Source organism: Urocitellus parryii, chromosome 10, assembly GCF_045843805.1.
Source record: "Urocitellus parryii isolate mUroPar1 chromosome 10, mUroPar1.hap1, whole genome shotgun sequence".
Classification (NCBI taxonomy): domain Eukaryota; kingdom Metazoa; phylum Chordata; class Mammalia; order Rodentia; family Sciuridae; genus Urocitellus; species Urocitellus parryii.
The window spans coordinates 109,428,788-109,447,680 of NC_135540.1; positions in this window are offsets into that span (position 1 = coordinate 109,428,788).

An 18,893-nucleotide genomic window follows, 5' to 3' on the forward strand; every position below is an offset into this window, starting at 1 on the left:
GACATATCTGAGTATTTTCAGTTTTGTTTTAACCCAGAAATTTTTAGAGTTGACAGAAGGATTTATTGAACATGATTAAATCTACATTCATTTATGAAAACTATATGGAATTTATTATACCATTATTATATACAATGAACCCTAAAGGATTGTAGTTTTTGTTATTAATTTCTAGTTGTTCTTCATTAAGTAACAAGTAATAATATTTAGCCTTTTTGTAAAAAGGAATCTATGGTCCAGATGACTTTAATTCCCTGCTGATGAACAACATGCTGTTCTTTTCCACATTTTCTGGTTGATCTTGGAATGTTTATGTTTCAATTCAAAGCTCTTGTTACCAGGTTCTTGCAATGTTTGTTTTGTTTTCTGCTGTAGTAATTTATCTCTGTCTCCAATCAGAATAATTATGACTCTGGGGTCTCCATCAGCTGTATGTATCCCTCCAGGTTTCAATTTCAGCCTCGTTGCTAGAGATGGGTTGTACTTCAAGTCCCTTTGGGTATAAGACTTTTTCTGCTCAACTGAAAACGGAGCCTCACTTATCAGCTGATACTCCCATGAATCATCATTGAGAGCTCAGGATCTAACTGTTTAATCATGGACCAGTCACTGTCACACGCCTCATGCACAAGGAGAAGCTTGGTGTAAGTTTAAATTATCAGAATTTACAGCCAATTTCACTGGAAACTATGTACTACCAGGAAATCTCACAACCCGACAGAACTCTTTTTTGTTTTGCATTATATATAATGCTAGCTTCAAATATCTTTAAGAAATTACTGAACATTTATTTTACTACCAGAGAGTGACTTAAGGCTTCAAAACCCATGGCTTAATATTTACTTATGATCGATTTTTCTTTACAGTGTTTCTCTGCAGTCATCCTTACTGCTAGTATTTTTATGCCTGAAAAATTATTTTTGTCTCTGTAGCAGTGGTCATTTAATCTTGTCATTGAATAAATCTATGATCTCTTTGATGAGAGGCTGCTATAAAGATACTAGAGCTGACTGCTGTGAGACTGACATCTTCATTAAAGAATTCAGAAACCCTGAATTGAATATGTAATCATAGAGTCCAGTCAGTGAACTCACGCATTTAATAAATTAATTAGGACAAAGAAAAAAATATTAAGATGATTTCTTTAAATTTAAATGGGAAAAGTAGTTTTAGTTATTTGAGTATGCAAGTCCCAAATTTCTTTTATGATTAAAGAAATCAATGCTTTTTTAACCATTGATATCCAATTTGCAATTTCCTTCTTTGATGTTTTACAAGTATCATGTTACTTAAATGAAGCAAATGTGCTCTTAGCTTTAAGCAGCTACTTAAATCCTTTTGAAGTTCAGTGGAAAACAGTAGGGTGCTAGACTTGGGAAGTCCTGAGATTGAAATATCAGCTTTGCCATTTGGTGTTGTGTAACCTTGGGCAAGTTATACAACTTCTCTTCGTCTCCACTACTTCATCTATAAAATAGATGCAATAATATTAAATTAGAAGATTTCTAGTGATTAAATGAAATGATAAATCTATGTAAAAATGCAAATTATTTCTATTAAAATTAATAGTTAACTTAATGGAAACTATTATTAATTTTATTGCTGACATTCTCAATTTGCATAGCATACTTTGCATAGGCAAATATTTTAGCATAAATTTATATTTAAAATCAACAATTTTTATTTAGAATATTCTATAAGATTTTAGTTTCTCTTTCAAATTCTTTTCTCCCCATGTCTCAATATTTTTTCAGTTGTGAAATCTTTCTCTTCACATTGAAAAATATTTGACTAGGAAGTAACATCATGAATGCTGAACCAGCATCCCTAAACTACCCCAGGCTTAAGCAAGAGACAGAAAAAACTCCCAACTATCTCCTACAATTTAAAATTCTATAGAATATATTTTCAGAAATACTCTTTATTATAATGAAATTTCTTTTACTATGTATAAAATTCTTTTATTATAAAATGAAAATGAAATGAAATGAAAATGTGTAACTAATACTGATTATTAATCATACTTCTTAAAGATTTTCAGATGGCATAAAGCTTTGAGAATTTCTATGGGAAAGAAATCTAAGTCTTCTTGGACCAGCATTTTCACATTTTTCTAATCAGGTAATTATTTTTTGGAATAATTTTTTGGCATCAATAAAAACCTATGCAATTAGTGAGGTTTCCTTCCTTCCTTCCTTCCTTCCTTCCTTCCTTCCTTCCTTCCTTCCTTCCTTCCTCCCTTCCTTCCTATCCTCCCTCCCTCCTGCCTTCCTTCCTTCCTTCCTTTCACACATTGGAAACCATGTCATGAGGCTTTGACACCAGACCATTTTTAAAGGCCTTGAGCTTGGTTAAACAAGGCTGGACTGTACAGACTTATGTCTCAAGTTTTTCCTTTACAGTAGATTTATATTTATGGAGATGGAGTCCCAGTTTTATCACTTTTAAGAATTAATAGCCAGGTATGATGGCACATGCCTGTAATCCCAGAAGCTCAGGAGACTGAGATAGGAGGATCTCAAGTTCAAAGCCAGCCTTAGCAATTTATCGAGGCACTAATCTACTCAGTCAGACCCTGTCTCTAAATAAAATACAAAATAGGGCTGGACAGTTGGCTCAGTGGTCAAGTGTCCCTGAGATAAATCCCTGAAACCAAACCAAACCAAACCAAACCAAAATAAAACAAAAAAGAGTTAATAAAATGAAAAATGTTCTCAGAGACATGTTTTAGCTTCCCTATTCTTATCTTTCCTAAATGTGTGAGTATAACCAATTTAATTTACCTCAGAGATCAAAGCATAAACTAGTAAAATGGAGCCAAAAACTAATTTCATGCATTGGTTTTTTTGGTATGAAATTTTGTAATTTATGCCTTAAACCTGTGCTTTAAAAATACAAATGCAAATAAATAAATAGAACATAAATAAAATATAAAAACACAATTGTTGTTTATCATCATTACCAAAAATTGAAGACTCTGTTAATGAAGGAATCTCTGAATATATATGCATACAATATGTGAGGTGCACACTTATGTAATTTACATATTTGTTTAAAAATAAATTTATAAGCTATTCCTACATTTTAACAGCAATTATTACTCTTAGATCCTTGTTCTCTAATCTCTAACTCTACTGAAATTTAGAGACTCATCATTCTTCACCCATGCAATTTCTTCATCTCAAGAAATGTAATAGCATTTAATTTTCAGAACAGAAATATGCATTGTGCTAGCAGTTCCCTTCATTTGAGTGTATCATTAACTTTTTCTTCTTGTCGATTATATCACAGGAGCTAAAATGAGAACTGTGAGTTTGTAAGAAAGGATCCAAGAAAGTAACTTGATTAACTCCAACTTAAGACCAAAAAAATGAAGACAAAAAGTCTTGGTGACAGAAATATGTGTAGACCAACCCTGTTCATTCAAGCTCAAGGTTTTACCTAAGGGTCGGGTGTCAAAGTCTTATGGCAAAGTTTCCCAGTATGTTTTACCAAAAACAAACAAACAAGGAAACAAAACCAAAAAACTCACCTCATTCATTTCATATTTAAAAAAAAAATTGACAGTAAAACATTTTTCCAAAAAATAATTATTTGGTTAGGAAAATACCGGGCCAAAGAGATTTATTTCCTGTAAAAATTTCTCTCCATAGGGACCTTTGCAGAGAGAGAGCTCTCATATTTGCTAGTGATTTTGATTTCTCATCTTTCCTCCCAAATAGCATCAGTTTCATAAATGGATCTAGCCTCTTAGATGTTTTTTTTTTTGTCATCAGAGATTTTCGCTTGTCAATATTTCTCTTAAAGTAGGACACACAAAATTAAAGTAGTCCAAATAAAGTTTGATTACGTGTGCATACTATAAATGTTGTTTTCATGACCTTTACAAAAGGCTTTTATTAATTTAAATTTTGATGGGGATTCTTGCTTTTAGATTATAGAGTTGAATGATGTGAAAAACTTTGATTATGTGGGTGGATAAATCCTATATTGTTCTGACTGCCCTTTCACTTAGATTTTGTTCATACTAGTCCCTATTTGTCTATAACTGCACAATTATATTTTAATAAGTATACACTTTTGTTTAAGACATAAGAAGCTGCAAAGAAGGTACACACTAAAAATAAGAAAAAGATTAATGATTTACAAAATTAGTGCTTTTATTGAGCCCATTAGAGGCCTAGGTTTACAAGACAGCTAAGTAAAAATTAATTTCTAAAGAGGATTAATGAGATAAAAATAATCATTTCACTTTTGGCATAGTACAGAAGGACAAGGAGATCATGAGACAATTGGATGAGACAAAACCATATAAAAGTTTGAGAAATAATTAGAGGCTGAATATCAGTTAATGTGTTCTTTTGGAATAGTCAGGAACTCCAGAAAAACAAAACAAAACAGGAGTTCATAATTATTAGAAAACTTTGCCTCCAAGATTGTACCTTGTTCCCACAGGAAAGTTTGTGGACAAGCACAAACTGGAGAGAGTCAATTTGTGGTGCAGATGTATGTGAGCTCTGGGATGATGGAGGGGCAGTGATGAGCTCAGAGTCCTGTTCACCTCCCTGGATTCTTCTCTCCTCATAAGAAGATGACAAACCCCACTGTAGGAAGGGCATCAAACATCCATGCTGTGGTATAGGAAAAGATGTATTACTTCTGAGAGGAGGATCTCAGAAGGTTCTATCCCTCAGGGAAGGATAAGGAACAAACTTGGTTCCAAAATTCTGTTATCAATACCAAGCAGATATCTGGTTCCTCTGTGAAAGACACAGGAAACATTCACCTAAGACCAATACAAGACTTATGGCAAAGTTTGGCATCGATAAGCCAGAGAAAAATAATGACAGAGAAAGACGTGCTCCAAAGTCCCATCTTGCATGATAAGTCTCAGTCAGGCTGGGTCTAGGCTACAGCACCCCTCCCCAAACAACAGTCCACATACAAAGTACAAACTGTAAGAGAAAAGTTGATAACTGTAATGAAAATCTTTTAGACAGTGTGATGAAAATGAAAAGATAAAGATATGGACTTGGAGAAAATCATTTAAAAATCACATTTATTTAAAGGATTAAACCTGAATGTATTAATAAGCTCTCATAATTTACTACTACTACTAATGATGATAATAATTATAATAATAATAGTAATTCTATTAAAAATGAAAAAATAATTCAACAGATTACCAATAATAAGAGATATGGATGGTAACTGAGTACACTTTAGAAGTTCAACAGTATTACTTATCAGGGAAATGTTAATAAATACGAAAAAGAGATTTTATTATGCACATATAAGCATGCCTAAAAGAATGGCAATGCCAAGAGTTAAATGCAGATGCAAAGCACTTCTTATGCATTGCTGCTAGAAATGTAAAACACTGATCATTCTGAAAAACAGTTTAGTATCTCATATATAACCCATAAAATGTATCTATGTATATAATATAATGAGCAACCGTGCAATCAGCCTTCCAGGCTTCTTCCCAAGAGAAAGAATGCATATGTCCACAAAGAGACTCATATGCAAAAGTCTGTAGTAGTAACTGGAAACAAGACAAATCTCAATAGAACACTAGAGGAATAAATAGTCATTGTGACATGCGTGCAATGCAGCACTTTCTATTGAAAAAGGAAACAGTATTTGGTAATATCTAATAAAAAAAGAACCTCAAACTTATTATGCTAAATTAGAGACACATACACATAAAGCTACAAACTTTATGATCCTAACTTATAGTACATTCTGAAAAAGGCAAAAAAATATGCGGAAAAAATCAGGTCTGTAATTTCTATGCATTGGTTGTTTGGATGGACTACAATGATCATGTGAATTATTAAGTTAATGGAAATAGTCTATATCTTTATAGTGACAGTGGTTACATAGATGTATAAATTTGTCAAAACCCATGTAATTGTATAACAGGAAAACATTTACCAGTTGTGAATTATATCTCAATAACTATAATTTAAAGCAACCTAAATGTTATTCTTTATACTCATTCCGGTTAAAAGCTTTCTCTATTACTCTCATGTTTTTCATATCTTAAAAAAATGTCTCTTAGTCTAATTACAGGGTGAAATTACTCAATTCAATCTACACAATTTTATTTGATTATTTTAAAAACTTTAAATCCACATAGACTACAGCTCTCCAATAGAGTGAAGCAATATAACAAGGGCATTGAAACCATAACCCTCTACCATGCATGGTGGCAGTAAGTTCTAGTAGTGAAGTTGACTGAACTATGGAGAGGATTGATGAAGTTATCTCAAACTAGCAACCTCTATCTTGAATTTCATTAAGAAAAAATAAAACCTCTGAGCCTAATCCATGTATACACTAATGTGAAAAATGACATCTTTTGACCTTGCTTCTTTGTCACACTTCATTATTTTTTATTCTAAGGGTATATAAGTTCCTGATATTGCACTTAGATTTGAAATTTAAATGATGTTGTTTGTGGTCTAGGGTAAAGGCCAGCAAACATGTAAATCCATGGTTTCTCATGAATACCCAGGACATTAATTCTTAATCTTTGAGGGAAACCTTAAAGGTAATCAAGTATTTGCTGAGTCAATAAGAAAGACATGGAACCTCTTCCCAGACTCATAAAATACACACACATTACTTTTGTAAAAGAGACTATGAATTTTATCCACCCTTTCCTTAAGAGTCAAAAAAATTAATAGAAAGTATATATATATATATATATATATATATATATATATATATATATAATTATATCGGTATATGAATCCTTGCTAAGATCTAGGCAATAGTTTCATATTTTTAGAAAAGAGTTAAATTTAACAAAGCAATACTAAATTTGCTTATATATTCATTGAAAAAAATACAGATTGACGGTATTTTGCCACCATATTTGCTACTAATGGTATCAAATACAGGTCTACACAAACTTTATGTAAGGATCTTGAGAAGCTTATTTAACATATATTTTTCAGGATTTCACTTACTGAAACTGAATCTTTTTGTACAGTGTGGTAGAATTCACATTTTTAAAGGTTCTACTAGTTTCTGTTAAACAACCAAGTTTGAACATACAGTTCAAAAGTAGATAACATCTGGGCTCTCTTTTTAATCTTTATAAAGGCATACAATTACCTAACATGTTCCTAAACTTCTTTTCAGTGAAAAAAATACTGATAAATTTATTCCTAAGACCATGGAAGATGATTCCATGCCTTCCTAACTATTTCAAGCAGTGGTTTAGGGGAGAATAATTTATGAACGCCTTTAGCAATAATGAAGAAACCATTACCAAGTGAACTACTAACTTCAAAGAAATAGTACTGTTGTGCTAAAATAGAATTTAATTATCAGAGAATAGCACACAACTCTTTATTATTCTTGTAGTGGGGAAACATAATTGAAATTGACTAGTTATAAATCCCTCTAATAATCAGCACTGTTAATCAAATATTCAATTTTGTATAAATATTTACAACATTATGCATATGTGCTGTGTAAATCTTTAGATGCTTTCTCTTTATCCACTCTACAAACTATTTTAATGACTCTTACCTCATTTGACTCTGTGCTTCTGGTTTATGTGCCCCACAATGTTCCAGAGATTCATTGCCTATACTCCTGTTCTTTGTCATTACGCTAGACTTCTGAACAAATATATTGCCATCTTTTATCTATGAGATATGACACAATTTCCATGATTACCTTTCATGTCTGACTTTGGTCAACAACAGTGCAATATAGTGTGATTCTGAAGGGTTCAATTTGCAACATACCCTCAAATCATCTCGGTTTTGAATGAGAACTCTCTTTCCATATTAATTTTCATATAGTCTGATCCTGTGTACCTAAATCTGTTGACGAATCTATAATTATTGACAGACACATTATAGTAAAATCACACAAAAATAGACATAGATATGTTATGGTTATTAATGCATATTTGTGAGATATGTCCATAATGTTTTAATATGAAAAAATATATATCTTATGTTGTGGATCAGTACATAAAATTTTGATTGTTCTCCAATATTTAAATGCCAGTATTCTTGGAGACACTGTAATTTGGACTCTTATCAGAGCACTCCTTCCCTTTGCTCAAAATTAGCCTTCTGTATGAGTCCAAAGTCACTACGGGTGAATAAGGATATCAGCTGTACAAGATAATTAGAAGTGAAGGGATAGAGAGCAAGGACAAGCTGGAACCTGGAGTGTCTCTCATAAACTCTAATGCTGACAACTTGAGTAACTTGCAGAAGAAAATGACATCCTTGGAAGGGTCCAATTTGATTACTACAAGTTGATTGGTTGAGACAGGTCCTTCAGAAATGGTGCTACTTTGTGAGCTAAACATTGGAGTCTGCTATAGACTGGGTGGATGCTCACCAAGTCAGACTGTACTTGTTGAGTAAAAGTCCACTTATTGAATCCATGCATAACATTCATCTATGCTTTTCATGTCTACATGTTTAAGAGCACAATATATAAAGACAGGGGGACTGGAAAAGAGGCTGATGGATAACCATAGAACAGATCATCTTGTTTACCTTCATATGAATATCTTACTCTGTCAAAGCTATCCTTTGTTGAGAATTCATAGATTGAAGCCAAAGTATCTTTATGCTCTCTGTCCATTTAAACAGTTCTATCCACACTTTTCTTTTCCAGCTCTTCTTGTCACCAGTTTTCTAATTGTATTTCTTCTCAGCCTATGACCTTTAGCCATAACCAATTATCAATGTGGGTTCTATCTCTAAAAATCTCTCATTTCAGAAAAAATGAATGAACAACCAATTATCCTACTGAAAGATCTGCATATTCACCATTTTCTGGGAGGTAACCCTTGAGTGGGATTATGAATTGTAGTTGTCAACTATTGGATGCTTCAGCCAATCCTACAGAACCATTTCAAAATAAATTTAAGATTTTCTTTTTCTTCCACAGTGAAGTAGTCATAGGAAACATCTAATGAATTTTTCAGGGTGAGGGTTGAAAGATAGGGGCAAGGTAGCTGGGGAAATAGCCGTAGCATCTGAAGCACATCCTCATATGACTTATATATGTCTTCAGGCTCCATTCAAGACTAAGGGCATATGTGTTACCGTCATTTGATAATGGACTCTTCAGTATATGTCTGACATTATGGTGTGTTGATCTGACAGTCTCAGTTTGTGAAGGGTAGCTAACGATGCATGATAACTTAATGACTCATGAAAAATGTTTAGTCTCTACTAAAGACCCATAGCAAGCTGGAAGCTACTCCTAAAAAGGAGAATAATCTGAAAACATTTGCTTAGTTTCACTCTCAAATATTTTGTAAGATACAATTGTCTGTGATTATTACATACAGTGCGATATTTTTTAAGTACATATGCATTATCATTGTGAACTGGTTAAATCTAATCAACAAAAAGTCTACTGTAAAGTTAATCAATAAAAGCCTGCTCAAAGTGTAATATGATATAACTATCTGCTACAATCATTTTAAAAATAATTGGATTTGCAGTATCTTATGGTGCAAAAAGTAGAGCAGCTTTTACAATAGTCTAAACCTATTGCAGAATCTTCTCTTTTTCTGAGTCCTAATAAAAAATAGTAAAAGTTTAATTTAATTTTTTTAACAATTCTCAGCAATGGGTTAGAATAATAAATTCTAAGTACATACTGTTTTCAAAATCCAGGGAGATATTATATTCCTCCCTGAATGACAGGAAGGAACTGGTGCAGCAAATTATCCTTTATCTTCCCAGGGATATCTAGACATGTCCAGAAAATTGATCCCTTAGAAATTTCGTCAAGTCCCTTGAATTTTCATAGTTTTTTTTAACCTTCTTATATATATATATATGTGTTTTTACTAAGGTGTTTAGAACAATTCTGTCTTCTGTTCAGTAGGTCCAAACAACATATAGCTAATGTTATGGAACATCATGAGATCTCGTGAAACCGAGGGGAGATCAAGGTCCCATTAGAATAGATTATGTCACAGGGCTGGATATTTGATTTAGCCCTAGATATATGTGCATTTTTACCATTTCAGCTAAGAGTAAATGCATGTAATGTTTTTTTGCACTAAAATATTTGCTATATACCAGGTGCCAGAGGATTGTTGATTATCTCTAGCATTAGAACCATATACAGGACAGTAGTGCAATTAGATTCATTACCTATTTATGTTTTTGATAATCCACCACAATTTGCATGGATTCATCTGCATTATACATAGGTCAAATAAGTAAGACAAATGTGCATGGGGTGAGAAGCACCATTCCCATTTCACCTTTAAACTCCTTAAGGAATAAACATATTGTGTTGTCTATTGTTTATTATTTTGATAGATGAAAGTATCACTTGGTTTTTCTTGACAGGTTAAGGAAAAAAATCCATATCATTCCTATTTTTGATGATATCCTTTACAACCTTATATTTCATAATTGGAATAAAACCACACTGTGGGTTCAGGGTACTTGTCTATAGAGTCACAGTCTTCCTCAAGAAAACTCAATTTCCCCCACATTAGGAGACTCTGGGTTTAGAAGCTAGATCAAGTTTTCAAATTGGTTAAGGAATCTGGACTTTGTTATGGTGATGATTTGAGTCATATCTGTCTTTACCGGGACTAGTGGGATTTTTCCTGTATACATCAATAAATCTCAGGGAACTGATCATCTACTCCAGTTCTAAGGACACATGATCAATTAGCAAACTGTCTTAGTTTTTATATCTATGACAGAATAACCGACTGAGTGGCTGAAACAACAGATATTTATTTCTCACAATTTTTTTTTTAGGCTGGGGATTCCAAGATGAAGAGGCCAGCAGATCTGTGGTTTGTTGAAGGCAAATCTAGTTCTATCCACACGTGGCCAATAGAAATTCTATCTCTCGTGTTTCTTTTTATAAAGGTGGTAATGCTATTTATAAGGGCTCCACCTTGAAAGCCTAATTACTTTCCTAATGTTCGGCCTCCTAACACCAACAAAAGAAGGTTAGGCCTTCAACTTAAGCAAATATGAATCACAGGAAATCGTCAGTGCTATAACATTGACACAAAGGATCTCTTTAGGTCCCACCTTAATGGTGTGTGTGGATTCTGCTGTCCATTATGGCAGTCATACTTAGCTTACCTCTGGTTATTCTGCCCCTTGGCCTCTGTCATCCTAGAATTCCACCATGCCCACGAATACAAAGATTCCATGGAAATCCATTATCCATATTGAATTTTGGGAATCTGTTTGGTAGCAATCTTTACCATTGTCATCCTTGGCCTATAGGCAGTGGCCTCAACACAACTCTTGAAGGATACAGGAGTCTCCTTCATGTATTCATTAAGGTTTAAAGAATATACATGGACAGATTCAAGGTCACTGGTTGTGGTTAATTAGCAGGTCTTATAGGACCAACCCATTCTGATATCCTTTCCTTCCTAAAGCTGTGGATAACTACTTGGCAGTGCCAAGTACATTTAAAATTACATTCAGCCAGAAAGGTGAACTGGTATAGATGCTCTTACTTCCTTTATTTAATGTATCAAATCAGAATCTTTATTTAGTGTACTCACTCATTTCAACATATTTTGACAATCTGACACTTATAATTCTTCCACCCTGACCCAACATATTTAGAACCTATTTTCATATAACCTCCTTAGATATCTGCCAATAGACTGGGGACTCTTTGGGTGTGTCTGGTACCTGCTTATGAGGACAAAATGAGACTTGGTCACTATGAATGGTTTCCAAATACTGACATGTAGATGGAGTGTTCTTTGGGGGACCAAAAGTTGTGGTGAGACAAATGAGGGAAGAAATATGCAAATAGAAGGAGGTTCTCTCTTTCCCTCCTTTTGAAATCTAATGGCTCTAGGAAATTATATTATTCTTTAGCTGCTAGTCAGTCATGTAAGTAGACAAATTATGTGCTATAAACTGGATGAGTAGGGAGTTAGGTATTGGATATGACCCATTCAAAGATGCCCTGGGGGCTACTATTTCAAAGGCGGTTCTGCTAGCACGGCATTTTAAAAATAAAATATATTAGGCTATATATGAGGTGAGTGAGTAATTGATATAATAAAGTTCCATCAAAACCTTGAGGGTTTTCATTAAATGTCATGCTACAATAAATCTTCACGTGCTGGACCTCTTTCCTGTAAGTGTCTCGTATCTGGAACAGTGCTATATACCTGTGAAACATGGTTGCTTAAGGGTCATTCTTCAAAAATTCTTTCCCACTTTTGACATTTTTATGGGATAGCTCTTTAGAGTGAAATATGAAAGCTTTTCATGATGATGATACCCTGGTAGGTAGTCACAGAAATAACTGTGTTAGTTAACCTGAGAAGGAAAAGTTGGTGTTGGCGGAAATAAATCAAATTCATATGCGACTCAAAGGACACTGTCACATAGCAATTCAAAACATGGGCTCTGAAACCTAAGGCTCTAGGTTCAAATCTTACCTCTGGTCCTTATGTACTGTGGGACCTCAGAAAATTACTAAGTGTTAGCTCTTGATAATTGGATTTCTGTATCATGTCTTCTTTAACTGCTGTTATTTTGTATGGATCATCAACATTATTGAAAATAATATCAATATATAATATTTCTACATCACTTACTAGTCTACAAAGTGTTAGGCTAAAGTTATTTTGTTTGACATTTATACTAAAACATTTTGATAAGGGAAATGAAGGAAAAGGGGGAGATAGAAAAAGAAAAGACAGTGGAAAGACTCCTAAGTAATTTTCCAATGTACATATATGAGTATATCATAGTGAATTCCACCATTAGAATGGAGTCCTAATTAGAATAAGTTATATTCCATCCTTGTATAATTACATGAAAATGAATTCTATAGTCATGTATAACTAAAAATAACCAATAAAAAGAGTAAGTGTCAATAATTATCATTTTCCTTCTGAAACTGAGAAATGTGAGATTCAGAGTGATATAATTGCCAAAATCAGGAAAAAAAATCATGCAGTAAGGATATAAGTTTATATTACTAAAATCTACTTCTGTTTCCAAGTATAACAATTATATCATTTAATTATATAGGCATATTGCATAGTGCACATTTTATATACCTTATCTCACTATGTTACAGCAACTCTGCAAATTTCATACTAAAACTCTTTCCAGTTGGGTGCCATGGCACAAGTTTGTAATCCCAGAAGCTCAGGAAGCTGAGTCAGGAGGATGGTGAGTTCAGCCTCAGCAAATGTGAGATGATAAGCATTTCAGTGAGACCCTGTCTCTAAATAAAATACAGAATAGGGCTGGGGATGTGGCTCAGTGGTTGAGGGCCTGTGAGTTCAATCCCTGATATCAAAAAAGAAAAAAATAAATAAAATTCTTTCCATTTGCAAAGAATATATTTCAATTATAGGAAGGAGAAAGGTACACTCAGACATTGCTGGTGGGACTACAAATTGGTGCAACCACTCTGGAAAACAGTATGAAGACTCCTCAGAAAAATTGGAATGCAACTATCATTTGACCCAGTTATCTCACTTCTTGGCATATGCCCAACGGACTTAAAATGAGCATACTATGTTGACATAGCCACATCAATATTTATAGCAGCTCAATTCATAATAGAAAAGCTATGGAATTAACCTAGGTGCCCTTCAACAGATGAATGGACAAAGAAAATGTGGTATATATACACAATGGAATATTTCATTTACTCATTAACAAATGCCTATGAGGAACACTTTGTCTGCCATTAAGAATGAAATTATGGCATTTGCCAGTAAATGGATGAAATTAGAAAATGTCATGCTAAGTGAAATAATCCAGTCCCAAAAAACTAAAGCACGAATGTTCTCTCTGATATGTGGGTGCTAACACACAATAAGGTGGGAGGGAATGTAAGTACAGAAGTTCATCGGATTAGACAAAGGGAAATGAAGGGAAGGGAGAGGGGATGGGGTGAGGAAAGACAGTAGAATGAATCAGGCATAATTTTGCTATATTTATACATGAATACACAGCCAGTGAAACTCCACATTACATAAAACCACAAGAATGGGATCCTAATGTGAATAAGTTATACTCTATGTTTGTATAATATGTCAAAATACACTCTGATGTCATGTATATCTAAAAAGAACAAACAACACGCCTGTAATCCCAGTGGCTTGGGAAGCTGAGGCAGGAAGATCATGAGTTCAAAGCCAGTGTTAGCAAAAGTGAGGCGCTAAGCAACTCAGTGAGACCCTGTCTCTAAGTAAAATACAAAATACTGCTGGGGGTGTGGTTCAGTGGCAAAGTGTCCCTGAGTTCAACTCCTAGTATCACCTCCCCTCCGCCCCCCCAAAAAGAGAATGAAATATAATGTTCAAAGTATAGAGATAGTAGTGTAGATATATTGTGATTTATTCCTTCTTTCATTTACCCATTAACAAATTCCTATGAGGAACACTTTGTCTGCCATTGGAGTGAATATGGAAAAAGAAAGAAAGGAAGGCAACATCTTCAGGAGAGAGAGAGAGAGAGAGAGAGAGAGAGAGAGAAAGAAGAGAAGAGATATCACACACACCCCTAGAGAAGAAAGCAACCGATGATTATAAAAATATTTTAGGAGCAAAAACCAAATTTATGTTATAAAAAGTCTGATAGAAGGCCTTTTTTGTTGTTTATTTTCCTATCTTTGGTATGTAGAAGAGTGCTTGAAGCCCAGATGTTCTCTGAGTACTTATTAAAATGATTAAATCAATGAATTATAAAACAGAACAAGTGTCAGGAAGGAGATGTGCTGAGTGCTATTAAATGTTGTAACTGGGCAGTTCATTTCAATTGGGAAACAAGGCTTCTGTGAGAAGTGCCAGTTAAGATGAGACTGAAAAGCAGACAAGAAGATCACCCAATAAAGGATGAGAATTGAGGTGGCTCTTTCGGGTACAGAGGAACTATCTGCAAATCCATAAATAAAGAGGGGGCATGATGGTGGAGAAGTTAATGGAAGGCATCCTGCCTGGAACACCTTGAGAAGAGAGAGCTGTAAGGATGAAGCAGGAGGGAGTAAGGGGGAAGGTTTAAAAATCATGAAAGTGCTATTTCCTTTTGTTCTAAGTGCAGTAGGATGTCATTGAGTGATTTAAGCAGAACAATGTTTTAGCTTTTCGTTTGGTAAAAGGCCATTCTCACAGTTATGAAAAGAATAACTAAGAGACAACTTTGGAAATGCAAAGTGATTGTAGCAGTGGTTTAGTCAGCCTTCTCACTGTGGTGACCAGAGACCTGACAAGAACAATAAGAGGAGGAAAATTTTATTAGGGGGGGGTCACAGTTTCAGAGGTTTCAGTCTATGGCAGATTGACTCCATTCCTTGGGACCTGAAGCAAGGCAGCATACCATGGTGGAGGAGTGTGGTCCAGAAAAGTTGCTAAGGAAGGTGAGGGATGGAGGCTGGGAGGGAGGGACAGAGAGAGAGAGAGAGAGAGAGAGAGAGAGAGAGAGAAAGAGAGAGAGAATTTTTTTTTCCTCACCAGGACAAAATAAAAACCGCAAAGGCATGACCACAGGTACACCCACCTCTTCCAGCCACACCCTTTCTGCCAAGAGTTACTACCAAATTAATCCCTATCAGGGGATTAATGCACTGATTAGGTTAAACCTTTTATACCCCAATCATTACATCTCTAAACTTTCTTTCATTGTCTCACACATGAGCTTTTGGGGGCCACCTAGTAAGCTATACCAAGCAGTCAACATAAGATTAATGGGCAGTAGAGTTAGAAAGAAGGCGATTTACATAATACTAATAGTTAAGATTAGCATTTAGTGGCTGGGTTGTGGCTCAGTGGTAGAATGCTCGCCTAGTATGTGCGAGGCCCTGGATTTGATCCTCAGCACTACAGAAAAATAAAATAAATAAATAAAATAAAGGTATCGTGTCCAACTACAACTAAAAAGTAAATATTTTTTTAAAAAAGATTAGCCTTTAGTATGTGTCAGGCACTATTCTAAGTATTTTATATATGCTAAATGATTCAGTTTTCCCAGAAACCATATGGGCATTAAGGTATTAAAAAGAGAAGTGAGCTTTCTATCATTACACAGTAAATAGAAGATCTTGGATTTGAACACAGCCTATCTTATTCATGAATCCATGGGTCCTATAATCCATTCACACTGGACAGATCAAAGATAATATTTGGAAATATTGAAAATACTTGGTGATAGAGTAGAGAATATGTATGTTGAGGAATATAATGTTGAGGTCTCTGGTTTGATGAACTGACTGATATAAATTTCCTGAAGCCCCAGAGACATTTCTTGTATACCACTATCATTTGAGCAGATATGCTTAAGCTTTTACAATGGTATGTATTGATTTGGGACTAGATAGGGATGCCAAAGGTGACAGTGTGATATAAAAGAAAATAACTTGAACTTATGTATGAGGAAAACAAAATATTGAGTTTAAAAAGATAGGATAAAGACATAAAAAAAAGTTTGAAAAATTTGCTAAAGGTTAATCAAAATATACAGGAGCATTTAACAAAGGGGATGGTCAACTGGAACAACTGCAGTTGAGGGATCTCACAAGATAAGAATCGAAAGCCTCTACTGGATTTAGCAGCATGGCAGCATTAATGGTGGAAAACACCAGAGCAGAGAGTTTGAAGAATGAATGAGAGATAAAGAATCAGAGAAGGATGGCTATTAAGGAAGGTGAAACTAAAGGCATAGAAAACAGGGAGGTCAAGGAAGTTAACAGAACATATTTTAATGTTAGACATAAAAGCATATGTGTGTGTTTGTCAGAAAACCAGTAGAGAGGGGAAATAAATGGAGATGAATAGTGACAGAAGTTCAAATTCATAAAGTACAATGATAATTATAGAACTTTCCCCAACCTCCAAAGTACAGCTAATAGGAGTCCAGAATTTGGCTTTTGATATTAAGCAGCAGTGGATCTGCAGCTTCTTAGGGCCTTCTAGTTTTTTTTTTTTTCTTTTTGCTTCTGGTGGTTAGTGAGTCAGAAGCTATAGATCCATTGCTACCTTACATCAAGAACCATCTTCTGGACTCATCTTGGTTATTTTCTAGAGATCAGGCACAGTATTAAGAAGATTGACAGTTGAGGAGAAGAAGGGGTAGACAACTTCAATCTTTTGAAATCTCTATATGTTGACCCTCATCTCTGTTTTACTTTACTAATAAACTGCATAAACTGAAGTAGCTTGTTTGTTAATTTTACTCATGGATATGTATAAGTCAGAAAAATAATCCTTGTGATGTGATGGGAAAGAATAAATCACGAAGCAAGATCTGGAATTTACCTACTTAGCGATGGGTACTTGAGACCTAAGATGAGGAATAGAGATCCCTATATAGCTCCAGAAGTATAGAAAAGGATTAAAATCACTCATTTGCATATTCATTTAATTGTGCATTGAATTCTTATTCATTATACAGATATATACTGAATGCCTGTTTCATATAAGTCATTTCTTTGGACAAAAGGTTCACAGTAAAAATGAAATGGAAAAAAATATAAAGTGATGTGTTCATGAGGCTAAATTCTAGGGAAAAGAAGTATTAATCAAATACGTACATAATAATGTGCATGATGTGTTATCATATTTGATAAGCACTAAGTGGGGTATCATATTTGATAAAAACTATCAATCCTTCACCTATAAAATTTGAAAACAGAATTGGTGTTTTGGTAGGAAAACAGTTAATTTCTTAAAATATGATTTTTGTCTATGAAACAAATATGAAGCAATTGTTTTAGGAGAGACCACTACATGTACCATAATCTAGGGTAGTTAAGCACTATACCTGATGATACATAATTAGCCCTCAAAAAATGGTAACTATTATTACATGCCATACATGTAACAGACTAGTATATAGTGTTCAATTAATAAAGACTTCTTAGAAAACAATGACTCTAAACTTTTAACAAATTTTTCTTTTTAGTAATACATAGCAATAGAGTATATTTTGACAAATTTATATAAGCATGGAGTATATCATTCTAATTAGATCCCAGTCTTTGGGTTGTACAGGATGTGAAGAATCACTGTGGGTGTATTCATATGTGTTCATAGTAAAGTTATGTAAGATGTATTACACTGTCTCTCCTAATCCTGAACCCCCTCCCTTCCCTTCATTTCCCTTTGTGCCGAACTTGTGTTCTTCCCCTGCTCCTTGTTGTGTGTAAGTATTCACATGTCACAGAGAATATTCCACCTTTGGGTTTTGGGGACTGGCTTATTTTGCTTAGCATAATAGTCTTCAGATCCATCCATTTACTGACAAAAGTCATAAAGTCATTCTTTCGTGGATGAATAATATTCCATTGTGTATATATACCGTACTTTCTTTATCCATTCATCTGTTGAAGGGCCCCTAGGTTGCTTCCATAGCTTAGCTATTGTCAACTGAGCCGCTATAAAGATTGAAGTGACTATTTCACTGTGGCAGAATGAGTTTGAATCCTTCGAGTATATGCAGAGGAATGGGATAACTGAGTCAAATGTAGTATGAATTCCAAGTATTATATTCTAAATTGATTTCTGAGCAACTTTGAGAAAAAGAAAATTGGTGTGCACTGTGAATTGATAGTCATTATAACTAGATACAGAACCATTTAATAATCAGAAAGCTCCAGCCATCCAAAGGAAGAGGGAAAAGAAAGGTGACTTCAATAATAGTACAAAAAATAGTCGCCTGCTGTGGAATCTGCCTACCTAACCCCTTCACTCACGTCAGAGAGCTTCTTGGTGGTGGCAATATTGTCAGTTTGACTCTGTAATTCTACGTCATGGGAGGACTTTTCTGCGAATTTAAGGTTATATCCACAACCCTTGCCTATATTCACTAGATATCATAGCTAACCCAACCCACAAGTGTGGCAACTGAAAGTCCTTCCAGACACTGTCA